Here is a 14731-nt window from a genome sequence, read left to right on the forward strand (position 1 = left end):
GTGCGGCCGGAGCCTGTGCTCTGCAACGGGAGAGGCCACAACAGTGAGAGGCCCGCGTACCACAAAAAAAAAAAAAAAAAAAAAAAAGATTTATTTTTTTACATCTGAATATTCAGTTGACCCAGCATCATTTATTGAAAAGACCACTCTTTCCCCACTGCACTGTAGGGTCACCTTTATCATAAAATCAAATAACTATATATGTGTGCATCTGTTTCTGGACTTTATAATCTCTTCAATTAGTTTGTTTTTCTGTCCTTGCATCACAGACCATAGCGTCTTGATTACTACAGCCTTACAGTAAATCTTAATATCTAGTAGTATATGTCCTATAGGGCTTTTAAAGTTATTTTTAGTTCATGAGTATTTATCAGAAATTATCAGATCCAGTTATATTTCTAAGGGCAATAAACATGGTTAATCCTAAATTGAAAATATGTAGTCATTGTCTTTAATCTTAATAATAATCTTTAGAGCTTCTGTGTACTATAGCCAAAATTTTATATGGGTAATTACAGCAAAATGTTATCTTTATCATATGAATAAAAATTTAGGTTATTTCAGATAACTAAATTTGATAGCTACATTTCAGAAGCCTGGTTTAAATTTCTTTTTTTCTTTTGGTTTTCTGTATAGTTTAATTTTCCCACAAGATTGAAAATTTTGACTCTTACATGATTATTAGTATCTAATGCTATATTGCCTTAATAAAGGCCTCATTCTTTCTGTTAAGTTATATATGGGTCTCTTTTTCCTACTTTATTCCTGTGGGTTTAAGATAGAACAAATTTGAGTCTTTAATCTCTGTTTTAAGAAGTTACTTTAAGTAAAATTCCTCCACATATTGTAGCAATGTCTGTACTGGCATACAGAAGTGAGAGGAATTAAAATTCTTCCTGGCTAGAAAATAAAGTTGTGACTGTGTATCTCTAAAAAAAGATCAGATAAAGTCCCAAGATGAAAAATAATAGAAACTGAAAATAATGAAATGAAACTTCATCTGCAAAAGTAAGTGACTGTGTATCTCTAAAAAAGATCAGATAAAGTCCCAAGATGAAAAATAATAGAAACTGAAAATAATGAAATGAAACTTCATCTGCAAAAGTAATTACCTGTATGCGTAAATTCTAAATCCATCTCTTTCTTTCTTCCTTCTAAATAATATCTACAGTGGAAATTAAATACTGACTAGCAGAAAGAACTCTTTATCCTAAATAATTTCTCATTTTTTCCTTTTAAAAAAGAGTGCTGGGGCTTCCCTGGTGGCGCAGTGGTTGCGCGTCCGCCTGCTGATGCAGGGGAACCGGGTTCGCGCCCCGGTCTGGGAGGATCCCACATGCCGCGGAGCGGCTGGGCCCGTGAGCCATGGCCGCTGAGCCTGCGCGTCCGGAGCCTGTGCTCTGCAACGGGAGAGGCCACAGCAGAGGAAGGCCCGCATACCACAAAAAAAAAAAAAAAAAGAGTGCTTTCCTTATCCTTGAAGATAATTTCACTATTCTTTATTATAGATATAATAATTTCATCATTTGAGAAAAACTCCTTATTTTTAGAATCTCAAAAATATTGGGGAAAACTATTTGCTTTCCAAGTATTCCCTACTTTTTTTGTATTTTTGGTATGATCACAGGTACATGAATTTGGATTAATCATAATTTTCAATTCATATCAGTCTCATCATTGGTCCATTCTAGCCTTCCTAGGTTTTCTGTAGAAAAGTAAAAACTAACTATGGGGCTTCCCTGGTGGCGCAGTGGCTGAGAATCCGCCTGCCGATGCAGGGGACACGGGTTCGTGCCCCGGTCCGGGAAGATCCCACATGCCGCGGTACGGCTGGGCCCATGAGCCATGGCCGCTGACCCTGCACGTCCGGAGCCTGTGGTCAGCAACGGGAGAGGCCACAGCAGTGAGAGGCCCGTGTATCGCAAAAAAAAAAAAAAAAAAAAAAAGACTATGACTTAGAACAATGAGCTAATTTCGGTATTTTTCTACACTTTCTTTGTCATTGACTATTGACATTTTCAAAGCCCTCTTTCTAATATGGATATTGGTCAACTGTCAACTGGTTTCAGTTTTGGCCTTTATCAAACATATATTCTATAGACAGTAACCAAATGTATGATTAGAGATGGTACCAAGAAAACTCAAGACTTTAGGGCTACATATCTACTTAGTTTCTGAGTAGCATTATCCATGTTTTTTTAACTTCCTCTCTGGCATATATGTAAGACAGACAAAACAGGAACATGCTTCTGAACATGTGTGATACATTTTTTTTTAAAGTATATACCCTTTCATATGCTCTCATGGTACCTTGTAATCTCCCTTCAGAGTATTTACCCAGCTTGCCATTGGGTATTATCTTTGTGATGTGTGTATGTGCTTTATTTCTCTCTCTGGTGCTAGATATTAGACTCCCTGAGGGCAGGAACTGTCTCACTCATTATTTTATCTATAGTTATTCATGAATATTTGTTAATTGTAGGAAAAAATACCCTTTCTGATCCAGAGTTTACCTTTATTGTTCCATCATCATTTTTCTCCCTAGTGGTTCAATATACTTTGGACCTTTGGACAGTTGCTTTTCTTCCTTTTCTCTTATCCTTTCACAAGATTTTATGCAGCACACCATTTAGATAGGGTTTAGAGAACACGTAGCATGCCGTTTTTTGTTTTGTTTGTTTTAAATGAATGAATAATCTCATACCATAGATTTGATGTACCACAATGCAACCATTTTAGCATTCATGCCACCTACAAAGGATCTCAAAGTCACCAGAGAGCAATATTATATTGCTGAGAATTAAAACAAACATGGGTGAGATGAATGATGAACTAGTAAAGATGGAGGATGATGGATAAACATTTCTGCCTATGGATGGAAGAAGTTTTTTGAGATATGTGCTTCAAGGTCAGAGGCTTTAAGAAGACATATTTTCTGGCTAGCATGCTTATGCAGAGAAGCAGAGGATAGCTGCATATTTAACAAGCTCCCCAGAATTTGAGCTCTTTGAGATCAGAGGCCTATATTGTGAGTCTTCTCCATATTTCACAGAGTGGATATTGCTGAAGAAAAAACGGTTAAATATATTCTTTGTCTGCATTGTGTTACCTAAGTGATTGTAAAATAAGGTGTTTTTTTGTTTTTGTTTTAATTGGAAAATAATAAAGAACAGTACTGAAAGAGAAAAAAAAAAAGCTCTAGGAAGCTATTCTTTATTTCAGATGTGTTTTTAAACTTCTGTCCTTTGGTTTTTTATATTCGTCTTTGCCCTAAACTATCTTTATAGTTTGTATTCTAAGGCAGGTTAATGTGATTCAACAAACATTTATTCAATACCTGTTGTGCTAGGCACTATGAATAGAACAGTGGTCAGTCCTTATGGAACTTAGAGCACCGTATTAGAAGATAAACAATAAAGTGTTCAGTCACAGTCCTTTGGCTGCCATATCAGGAGAGGTAGAGGGGCTGTTCAGGCACATAGGCAGAGCTCCAAATCCCAAACTTGGTGGGTCAGGAAGAGGTTCTTAAAGAAAACAATTTTGAGCAACCTAAATGTCCATCAACAGAGGAATGGATAAAGAAGAATGTGATACCTATATACAACAGAATATTACTCAGCCATAAAAAGGAATGAAATTGGGTCATTTGTAGAGACATGGATGGACCTAGAGACGGTCATATAGAGTGAAGTAAGCCAGAAAGAGAAAAACAAATATCGCATATTAATGCATATATGTGGAATCTAGAAAAAATGGTATAGATCATCCTATTTGCAAAACAGAAGTAGAGACACAGACATAGAGAACAAATGTATGGACACCAAGGGGGGACGGGGGAGGGTGGGATGAATTGGGAGATTGGGATTGACATATATACACTATTGATACTATGTATAAAATAGATTACTAATGAGAACCTACCTTATAGCTCAGGGAACTCTACTCAGTGCTCTGCGGTGACCTAAATGGGAAGAAAATCCAAAAGGAGGGATATATATATATATATATATATATATACGTATAGCTGATTCACTTTGTTGTACAGTGGAAACTAACAACATTGTAAAGCAACTATACTCCAATAAAAAAAAAGAAAATTTTGTATGCTTCTCTATTTAAACTCATTTGTATTTGTGTGTTTTATATATTTAGAGACTTTTTATAACTGCAGAGTTAAATATTTTAATGTCCTTTAAATTATTTCTATCCTAAATGCCTCTATAATTTTCACACTCTTACAAACCATGCCACTGAAAGATTTTTTAAATTGACAAATAGTTAACATACAACATTGTATTAGTTTTAGGTGTACAACATAATGGTTATATATAATCATGTCACTATGTGTACAACATATATGTGTATATAGTGAAATGATTACCACAATAAGTTTTTAGTTAATATCCATGACCATACACAGTGACAGATTTTTTTCTTGTGATGAGAACTTTTAAGATTTACTGTTAGCGTCTTTCAAATACACAATACAGTATTTTTAAAATTTATTTTATTGAAGTAGTTGATTTACAATGTTATGTTAATTTCTGCTGTACAGCAAAGTGATTCAGTTATACATATATACATTCTTTTTCATATTCTTTTCCATTATGGTTTATTACAGGATATTGAATATAGTTCCCTGTGCTATATAGTAGGACTTTGTTGTTTATCCATTCTATTTATAGTAGTTTGCATCTGCTAATCCCAAACTCCCAGTCCATCCCTCCCATACCGGCCCTCCCCTTTGGCAACCACAAGTCTGTTCTCTATGTCCGTGAGTCTGTTTCTGTTTCTAGATAAGTTTATTTATGTCATATTTTAGATTTCACATGTAAGTGATATCATATGGTATTTGTCTGTCTTAGTATGATAATCTTAGTATGATAATGTATGATAGTATGATAGTATGTCTTTCATAGTATGATAATCTCTAGATCCATCTATGTTGCTGCAAATGGCATTATTTTATTCTTTTTTGTGTTTGAGTAGTATTCCACTGTGTATTTATACCACATCTTCTTTATGCATTCATCTGTTGATGAACATTTAGGTTGCTTCTGTGTCTTGGTTATTGTGAATAGTGCTGCTATGAACATAGGGGTGCATGTATCTTTTCATATTATAGTTCCAAATATATGCCCAGCAGTAGGATTGCTGGATCATATGGCAACTCTATTTTTAGCTCCCCCCCATCTATATATACATTTATTTCCCTTTCCTGAAAAAACTTAGTACAAACTAGTAGCATATGCTCCCTTTTAAGTTTGAGTTATGTGCATTTCCTTTGTTGTTTGGCTTGGTTTGGGGAAGAGAGAGAGTTAACCAAAGCATCTCAAAGTGCCGGGCGACCACCTTCCGGGACTGCCCGGGGCCACCACCAGCCACGCTCTCCACACGCCCAAGCCACGGGACTTCACAGAGCGCTCAGTCAGTGGAGGGAAGCTACTCAGGGTCAGAGTTCTAAGGACATTCTAGCCTCGTGGTGACTTCACAGTACAGCTGAATTGTCAACCTGAGCGTTTGGACAGGTGACAACGGTGTCCCCACCTGCGTGCACTGTGGGATGCGGTGTGCTGGCTTGTGTGGGAACACTCCCAGAGGAAGGAGCCTGCTGGGTCCTCAGGGGTGGAGGCAGCGCACCAGCAGCCTCCCCTAAAGGTCCAGGCGGTGACTGCTGTAGGTTTCGTGGGCCATGGCATCTGTGACTTATCTTCTCCCTGCCGCCGGCGTAGCCACAGAAGCAGCCACAGGTGTTGCGCGATGCATGGTGGGGCTGTGTGCCATTAAAACTTGATTCACGACAGCCGGTGGCTGAGCAGGCCCAGGCTTCGGGTGTGTGAGCCTGTGTCCACTTGGTGCTTCAGAGGGATGCCGCGGCCTGCCCTGAGCTCTCGGCCACTGGGGCGTGGACGTAGAGCAGCTTAGACAGGAGGCGATGCCGCTGGAGCTCCGCGTGCCTCTTCCTGACTGTAATTTTCATCGGCCTCAAACCTTAAAACTGAGGATATTCGAGGTGTAAAAATACTCCAATATAAATATAGATCTCTTCCTATAATATTTTAAACTTACGTAATTTGAACTTCAATTTTGGTGAACTGACCACCGCCTAGTTGCTTATCCTAGAGCATTAAATAGAAATAAATAAGTACTGTGGCGCGATCAGTGTTCTCAAACGCTCCCTCTGCTGTCCCGGCGCTCGGCGCAGTCAGCACGGTTCGCCCTGACCACGGGTCCCTGCTTCCTGGCGGGCTTGCTGTGCAGTTTTCCTTCGTTCACAGAGAGACATGTAGTTTCTAGTTAACCGCAGTTAGTAGAAGCGAATGGATATTGCATAGAACATGCAGCAAAGATGCACGCCTGCCTGTGTGTCCACAGCGTCCAGAGCCTGAGGGAGGCACGTGTGTCTGCAGAGCTTGGAGCCCGAGCAACGTGCTGTTTGGGCTACACACAGATGCCGTGATAGAGCCAACGGGGAGAGGGCCACTGCTTCCTCCTGCCCTGAGCGGGAGATGTGCTCCCAGAGCTACACTTCGGGAAAGAAGCCTCAGGCGGGCTGGGGACACCTGAGACCCACCCAGACACCTCCGCCTCAGCAGTTCAGGAGCCCGCAAGTGCGGGGCTGAGGCAGGGATGGCCACAGGGGCAGCTGTGTGCACCTGACTTTCCTTAACCCAAGGAGGAGGTGCTGCTGTAACCATCGGGAAGATGGTTTCCTGCAGCGGGTCGTGTTGGCCCCGCAGGCCGGCCCCGGGGTGGGGGGCAGCGTGAGAAAGTGTCTCAGGACACCACTGGCGTGGTTTCTTCTGCTCACACAACCTCCCGTGTACTCCCGGGCACGCCAGCCCCTGACCGGCTGGGAGGGCTGGACTCCAGGGTCCTGCTGTGCGACGGCTGTGGGGGGCGCCGGGTTGTCAGGCAGGCAGAGACCCGCAGCGTTTGGGTAGAGGATGGGTCTGGGGAGGAGTCCTGTCCCGAGTCCACGGAGAGGAACCCGCCGGCCCTGGAACACGGGCTTTCCCACCTGTGATCAACTTAGTGCTCAGAAACACTCTGCACGTTCAGAGTTCTCTGCAGACGCGATTCCCCAGGTGACTCTTGCCTCTGGAGGGAGGAGAGGAGCCCAGGGCGGGGGTCGGTGTCCTGCCTGCTTTCCCCCAGCCCTCGGGCCTCAGTTTCCTGGTGGTGGATTGGGGGCCTGGCCGGGCAGCTTCGGATCCCCAAGTTTTAGAAACTTTCTAGACGGCAGCGATTCACATCCTCGCAGTGACCCTGAACGCCTGTGCTCCATCACTTCCTGGGTGATAGTGCGGTGAGGTGCCAGGGCCTCAGGACGAAGCTGCCCGCAGAGGCCACTGCCATCCCATGGGGAGCCCCGTGCGAATGGCCGTGTCGGCTGGGAGCGCTGGCCTGAGCCACTCTGTGGGTGGGAGGGGTCTCCCAGGTCCAGCCATGACCAACGTGCCTGCCATGGCAGTGCTGGTCTTTCTCACGGCCACCTGTGCCGTGAGCCAGGCCGTGGGTCCATGGAGGGGTGCCCCTAACCGGCCTGCTGCCCTGAACACAGGACAGCGGAGGGCGGTTGGATTCCTGGGAAGCATTCCCCAGGGGCTGCCATGGGCTTCCCGCAGGACCAAAACCAGGACCACAGGGCCCAGAGCATTACCCGCCAGGCTGTGGCCATGTCCATGCAAAGGGACACATTGCCAAGGGCCCACTGTGACAGCAGGAGGCCCCACCTCTGGCCTCTCAGAGAAACCAAACCCTGCAGATGCTGCCGGCCTCTGGCCCTCCCCTGGCCTGGCCCTGACCTGCGGTTTCTGCACTCCAGGGCGGGGAGGACAAGGAAGGCCGCTCACGGAGGTTCCAGAGAGGCCAGAGGAACCATAGCGGCCGGAGGAGCAAGGAGAGCCGGCGGGCCACCCGCAGCCTCTAGTCCAGGGTCTGGCCCCCGGGGTTCTTCCCCGCTCGGGGCCGGGAGACAGGGGCCGCTGGGAGAGAGTCACAGAGACGGAATATTCTGAGTCTTCCCTGAGCCGTTCTGAGAATAAACATGCATCACTGTGTCCTATTTCTTCTCAGAGAAGCGAAATGAATTGCCCTTAGTTTCCATTTTGAAATCTTGTGACGTCACACTTCGAGTCACTTTGGTCGACAGACGAGGCTTCTTCCTTTGCACAGCAGCCCTCAGCTCGGCGCCCGCCATCAGCGCAAACCTGAACCTCGGTTTGTGTGCCTGGTGAACGCGTGTGCGTGCGTGCGAGTGCGTGCGTGGGTGCGTGCGTAGATTCGTATGTGCGTGCGTGCATGCATGTGTGCGTGGGTGTGGAAGCGTGCACTGTATGCCGTGCTTCCCATACCTGCGTGGTTCTTTCCGGGTACTGCGGCGCCCTGTCCGGGGCTCCGTATGCTTTATAGGTGCTTCTGGTTGGTGCCTTGGCGCTTGCGGGTCAGCACCCCCCAGACAGCGTCTTCCCACCAGCTCCTTTAAAACACCCCCTTTGCTGCAAACCAGTGGCCGGTGTAGTCTGGCCCTGGGAGACACTTTGGAAAGGGTCATCTGCCCTTCCTGGCAGGGACGAGGCAGTTGTGTTCGGAAAGGTGAGTCGGGGCCACAGCTGGGGTCGAGGGGAGTGCGGGCCCTCGGGGGAGGGAGGCCTGGTGCCACCGCGGCCGCCCAGCCCTGGGTCCGAGTTCTGCTTGCAAGCACAGGAATGTAACGAAGTGTGAGGCGGCAGGGGGTACCGGGCGACAGGAGAAGGCCCCGCCGGCTACTTGCCCCCCTGCACCTTCTGGTCGTAGGTGCCCGCGTGCTTGTAGCCCGGCATGTAGCCCGACTTGTCCACCAGGTCCACGTGGCCCTCCCTGCCCTTGCCCCTTCCGGATGGGTCGAAGCGCTCCTTGTGGGAGCCCGTGAACTTGGTGGTGTCCGTGAGCTGCTATACGGTGAGCGAGGAGATGGCTTTCGTCACCCCCGAGATGATGGGGGCCTTGCTCTCAGTGAGCCTGTGCACCTCTCGGGCGGCCTCCTCACCGCTCTTGTCTTTGAATCTCTTCTTGGCCAGCTCCTCCAGAGCTTCCTTGAACTGCTCAAATGTGATGGTCCTGCAGGACTTGCCCTTGATCTTGCTGAAGACTATGTCCACGTCGGTGACGGTCATGTTCCTGCCATCGATCACCTGGCAGTCCCTGCACAACTTAGACCAGTTCTTGCCATACATCTCCTTACAGGTGGCCCTGGTGTACCAGTGCACCGTAAACGTCCGGAAGGCCTCCTCCAGGGCGCTGGGCTCCGGGCCCGCGGTGGCTGCCCCTTCGCTGGCGCCCTCCGACTCTAGTGACAGCCTCTTGGCTGCCTTGTCCTTCGTGGGGTCTCCTGCGGACTTGGGGGGCGTCTTGTTGGCGGGCTTGGGGGGCTTGGGCCTGCTGTCAGCCATGCTCAGAGATGCGGCGACTGCAGTAGGTGCCTCCACGACTCGCGGGCGAACGACCCAGTCTATTTTTAGTTTTTTGAGGCACCTTCATACTGTTTTCCGTAGTGGCTGCTCCAATTTACATTCCTACCAACAAGTAGGAAGGTTCCCTTTTTTCCACACCCTCTCCAGCATTTGTTATTTGCAAATTTTTTCCTGATGGCCCTTCTGACTGGTGTGAGGTGGTACCTCACTGTAGTTTTGATTTGCATTTCTCTAATGATTAGTGATGTTGAGCACATTTTCATGTGTCTATTGGTCATCTGTATGTCTTCTTTGGAGAAATGTCTATTTAGGTCTTCTGCCCATTTTTCAATTGGGTTGTTTTTTTATTGTTGAGATTTTTGAACTGTTGGTATATTTTGGAAATTAAGCCCTTGTCAGTCATATCATTTGCAGATATTTTCTCCCAGTCTGTAGGTTGTCTTTTCATTTTGTTTATGGTTTCCTTTGCTGTACAAAAGCTTGTAACTCTGATTAGGTCCCCTTTGTTTATTTTTGCTTTTATTTCTATTGCCTTAGGAGACTGACCTAAGAAAACATTGATATTATCTGTGTCAGAGAATGCTTTGCTTTTGTTCTCTTCTAGGAGTTTTATGGTGTCATGTCTTATGTCTAAGTCTTTAAGGCATTTGAAGTTTATTTTTTGTGTGTGGTGTGAGGGTGTGTTCTAACTTCATTGATTTACATGCACCTGTCCAACTTTCCCAGCACCACTTGCTGAAGAGACTGTTTTCCATTATACTTGCTTCTTTTGTCGAAGATTTGACCATAGGTTTATGGGTTTATTTCTGGGCTCTCTATTCTGTTCCATTGATCCATGTTTGTTTTTGTGCCAATACCACACTGTTTTGATTACTGTAGCTTTGTAGTGTACAATACAGTATTTTTAACTATAGTTACCATGCTGTACATTGCATCACCAGAGCTTATCTGTCTTATAACTGGAAGTTTGTACCTTTTGACCAGCCTCACCTGTTTCACACACACACCCCCATCCTACCTCTGACAACCACAAATCTTTTCTCTGTGTCTCTGTGTTCCATGTTTGGTGGTTGTTGTGTGTTGTTTTTCTTTTATGCCATTACCATGCTGTTTTGATTGTTATAGATTTGTAGTATAGTTTGAAATCAGGACGTGTGATGTCGCCAGCCTTGTTCTTTTTCAAGATTGTTTTGGTTATTCAGGGTCTTTCGTGTTACAAACTTTAGGATTGTTTGTTCTGTTTCTGTGAAAAATGCCACTGAAATGTTGATAAGAATTGCATTGAATGTGTAGATTGCTTTTGGTAGTATGGACATCTTAATGATAATGTTAATTCTTCCAATCCATGAGGACACAACATCTTTCCATTTGTTTGTGTTTCCAGTTTCTTTCATCAGTGTCTTATAGTTTTCAGGGTACCAGTCTCTCCCTCCTTGGTTAAATATATTCCTAGATATTTTATTCATTTGTATGCAATTGTTAATAGGATTTTTTTCTTAATTTCTCTTTCTGATGTTTATTCCATTCATTATTAGTGTATAGAAATGTAACAGATTTTTTTGTATTGCTTTTGTATCCTACAACTTTACCGAATTTGTTTATTAGTTCTAACAGTTTCTTGGTGGAATCTTTAGGATTTTCTTTATATAATGTCATGTCATGTTCAAACAGTAACAGTTTTACTTCTTTCCAATTTGGATGCCTGTATTTCTTTTTCTTGCCTGGTTGCTCTGGCTAGGACTTGCAAAATTGTGTTGAATGAAAGTAGTGGGTAGGCATCCTTGTCTTGTTCCTGATCTTAGAGGGAAAGCTTTCAGGTTTTCACCACTGAGTATGGTGTTAGCTGTAGGCTTCTCATATATGGTCTTCATTATGTTGAGGTATATTCCCTCTGTACTCACTTTGTTGAGAGGATATTGTCATAAACAGATGTTGAATTTTGTCAAATGCTTTTTTGGCATTTATTACATGATCATATGATTTTTATCCTTCATTTTATTGATGTGGTGTATCACATTTATTTGCTGATATTGAAAAATCCTTGCATCTCTGGAATAAATGCCACTTGATCATGGTATATGATCCTTTTAATGTATTGTTGAATTCAGTTTGCTACCATTTTGTTGAGGGTTTTTGCATCTATGTTCAACTGGGACATTGGCCTGTAATTTTCTTAATAGTGTGCTTGTTTGGTTTTAGTATTAGGCTAATGCTGGACTCATAAAATGAGTTTGGACGTGTACCTTCTTCTTCTGTTCTTTTATTTATTTCTTTAAATCTTGACGTAAATTTTGATTTGGGGCCATAAGTGAGTTAAAACATGTTTATTTTAAGAAATTAATTTTTAAATGATACATTTAATATGACCATAAGAGAGAAGCTTTTTCAGGGGCCTAAAATACAGGAAATAAATCACGATCTTAGTGTGGTTCCTTGTTGAGATCTGACAACTTCCTAAACTAATGTTGTTTTGGTACTTTGATATCTAATATAGAGAGCAAGGTTAGGAATTTTATAATCAATAAAATAATCACAGTGAAAAATAGTATATTGCATGTAAATATACCTGTAATATGTTTGGCCTAATTAAAGTATTAGCAATTAATGAATATAGAAAAATTCAATTGTAGGATGCCTTTTGATTTCAAAGATTGCATAATAAGATAAATTGTGTGAAGGGATAGAGTAATGAATATCTGACAGTTTTTCTGGTTATTTACCACTTTTTGGATGTCCTTGTCTTACTTCAGGAATTTCCATCTCTATGAGTTCTAAATTCCCAGGATAGGATCTAGAATATTCATTTCCTCAGTTTCCTTTGCAGCTTAGGCACATGTATTTAACATAGGTGCAGCACACTACCTGTACTGTATTCAGAAGTGAGCTTGAGAAAAGAGGCTTGGCACAGAACTCATTTTGCTGGCAAGAGTTAGCATCAGTGGTTGCGGAGTCAAGTTACTGATCCAGAAGAGTCATTGGTGTGGTAGCAGGAACAGATGTAGTAAAGTTGAGTTTCTGGCAACATCCGAAGTATAGCATGTTGTGCTCCATGAGGGTAGAAATAGTGGTAGTTATTTCTAGTGCTCCATAGGCAGCAGCAGTTTTCGTCATCAGGCCAGTTCTATGGTATGTCTTTGGACATTGTTCCTGGAAGCTTAGCCTCAAGCCTGCCTGATTCTTAAGCCTTCACAGTAATTCCTTGAGTTAGATCAATAAACTGTTAATGAATACCTTTTCTGCCTCATTAGGCAGAGTCAGCTTCTGTTACTTACAACTAAGAACAACAGAAGTTGTTGCCAGAAGTGAGATACTGAAAATTACACAATCTAAAACGTGAAATTAGTTGAATGGAAGACAGGGATAGAGGGGAGTGTTGTTAACATGGACCTGACCATTACAGGCCTTAAGCTGGTGACCCTTGTTATGTAGTAGTGAACGTAAGGTTAGTGCCACTTGCTGTTTTTTGGGAGTACAGCTACAGCAGTAAGGGATATAATCAGAATGTCAGTGTGTGCTCGTTATTTCTTCCTGCTTTCAGCAAAATATTGAAAAAGAGGATTAATGCAGGTTAAGCTAGTCAGTCTTCAAAGCAAAGATGGAAAGAAGTACTACTCTGCGAAGGGACACTTCTTGCTACAACCTGGAATCTGATTGAGGGTCCTATAATTTAGAGCCTTGCAGGCCTAAAAATGCCAGTTGCTCCTATCCACTAAAACTAAAGCCAATACAAGCAGGGGGTCTCTTAGCTCTAATATAAGATCAGTGCCCCAAGCTTTCTCATTTGCCAGACAAAGATCAGATACACGATGCATTTACTCACTGGAGCCTATAGTTTTTCATTGTGTTAAGAAGTGTCCATTAAGCTAAGAGTTAAGGAAATGGGACAGCCTAGAGACCATAACCAGAGAATGAAAATCTTCATGCTTAGTAACTGTGCCACGATATTTGCCTGTGGCTACTTGCACATGGAAATGACTGGAAAAAAATAGATTGGAAGTTATAAAGTGTTTGAATAAATTGTATTGCCAAGAAACCCCAAGTTTGGCTAGCTCTCTTCCACCCTTAAGGCCATCCCTGGGTCCCTTAACTCATATCAACAGGAAGTGGATTATGAAAGCTTCAGAGCCTCAAAGAAGGGCATTTTTTGTAATATCCCCACATCTGGATCCCCCAGAGGACAGACCAGAAGCCTTGAAGGACAGTGGACAATAGAGGGTCTTTGGGTCTCCCAGAAAACAGGATTAGGTGTTGCCAGTTTGGCTGACTAGAGTTTATTGCTCTGCCAAAAGCAAGGAGCTTTTGCTCCTCTGTCCAGAAGGATTTAGGATTTAGGATTTGCTGTGGAGCAGTAACTGCCATGTGTTTTCCATTCCAGGTTTTTATTGCTGTATCCTGTTTATTCTTTACTATGGTCCAGTAGGTATCTACCATGTGAACCACAGCTGGACTTAATGGAAAGGCTAGCACATCAGCTAGAGATCCTTGATTTGAACATGGATGAGATCTTAGGGGTCAAGTAGTAAACGGATGTAGTATTCTATATATTGGAAGAAGGGTGCATATTCATGTTGTGTAGCTAAAAGGGTGGATGGGTTGTTGCCTCTCAATATCCTTTCTTTTTCACTAACTGAAAAATTGTGTTCAGAGTACGGTGTGACGGGAGGAAAAAAAGTGGTATCTCAGACCATGTGACACCTTTCTGGTCAGTGTAAGCAGCTGTACTGAATGTTGCTTCCAGTAAAGCTATTGTTTTCCTGTTAAAAGGCAGAGGCCGAGCTAGCAATCTCCTTTTTGCCCTTTTCCCCTCTTCCTGTCTGCAATGCAGATGCGATGTGACAGCAGCAGTGAAGACAGAAACCATACATGAAGAGGAGCAGAACAGGAAAAAAAGAAGAGCCTGGGTCCTTGGTGGTACTAAGGACCTGCAGTAGCCTAGGGTTGCCTTAATCTATATTTCTTGATATATGAGAAAATTAAATCTCTTACTTAAACCACTATATGTTGGACTTTTGGTTCATCTGTCTTTTCCGCTAGCTTGTGAACTGTTTGAAGCTGAGGAGACTTTTTTTTTTTTTTTTTTTTTTTTTTTTGTGGTACGCGAGCCTCACACCGCTGTGGCCTCTCCCTCTACGGAGCACAGGCTCCGGACGCGCAGGCCCAGCCGCCACGGCCCACGGGCCCAGCCGCTCCGCGGCACGCAGGATCCTCCCAGACCGGTGCGCGAACCCGGTTCCCCTGCATCGGCAGGCGGACGCGCAACCACTGCGCCACCAGGG

The 14731-nt window shown here is 43.8% G+C and overlaps 1 protein-coding gene and 1 pseudogene across 3 annotated transcripts in view; one reads left to right on the forward strand and one right to left on the reverse strand.

Annotated features, from left to right (window-relative positions):
• Positions 1-14731, forward strand: part of LYRM7 (LYR motif containing 7) — a 43576-nt gene that overhangs the window by 17269 nt on the left and 11576 nt on the right. The gene's annotated exons all lie outside the window — the stretch shown is intronic.
• On the reverse strand, positions 8769-9434 carry LOC102977132 (tubulin polymerization-promoting protein-like; annotated as a pseudogene).

Source organism: Physeter macrocephalus, chromosome 8 (genome assembly GCF_002837175.3).
Source record: "Physeter macrocephalus isolate SW-GA chromosome 8, ASM283717v5, whole genome shotgun sequence".
NCBI classification, from domain to species: Eukaryota; Metazoa; Chordata; class Mammalia; order Artiodactyla; family Physeteridae; genus Physeter; species Physeter macrocephalus.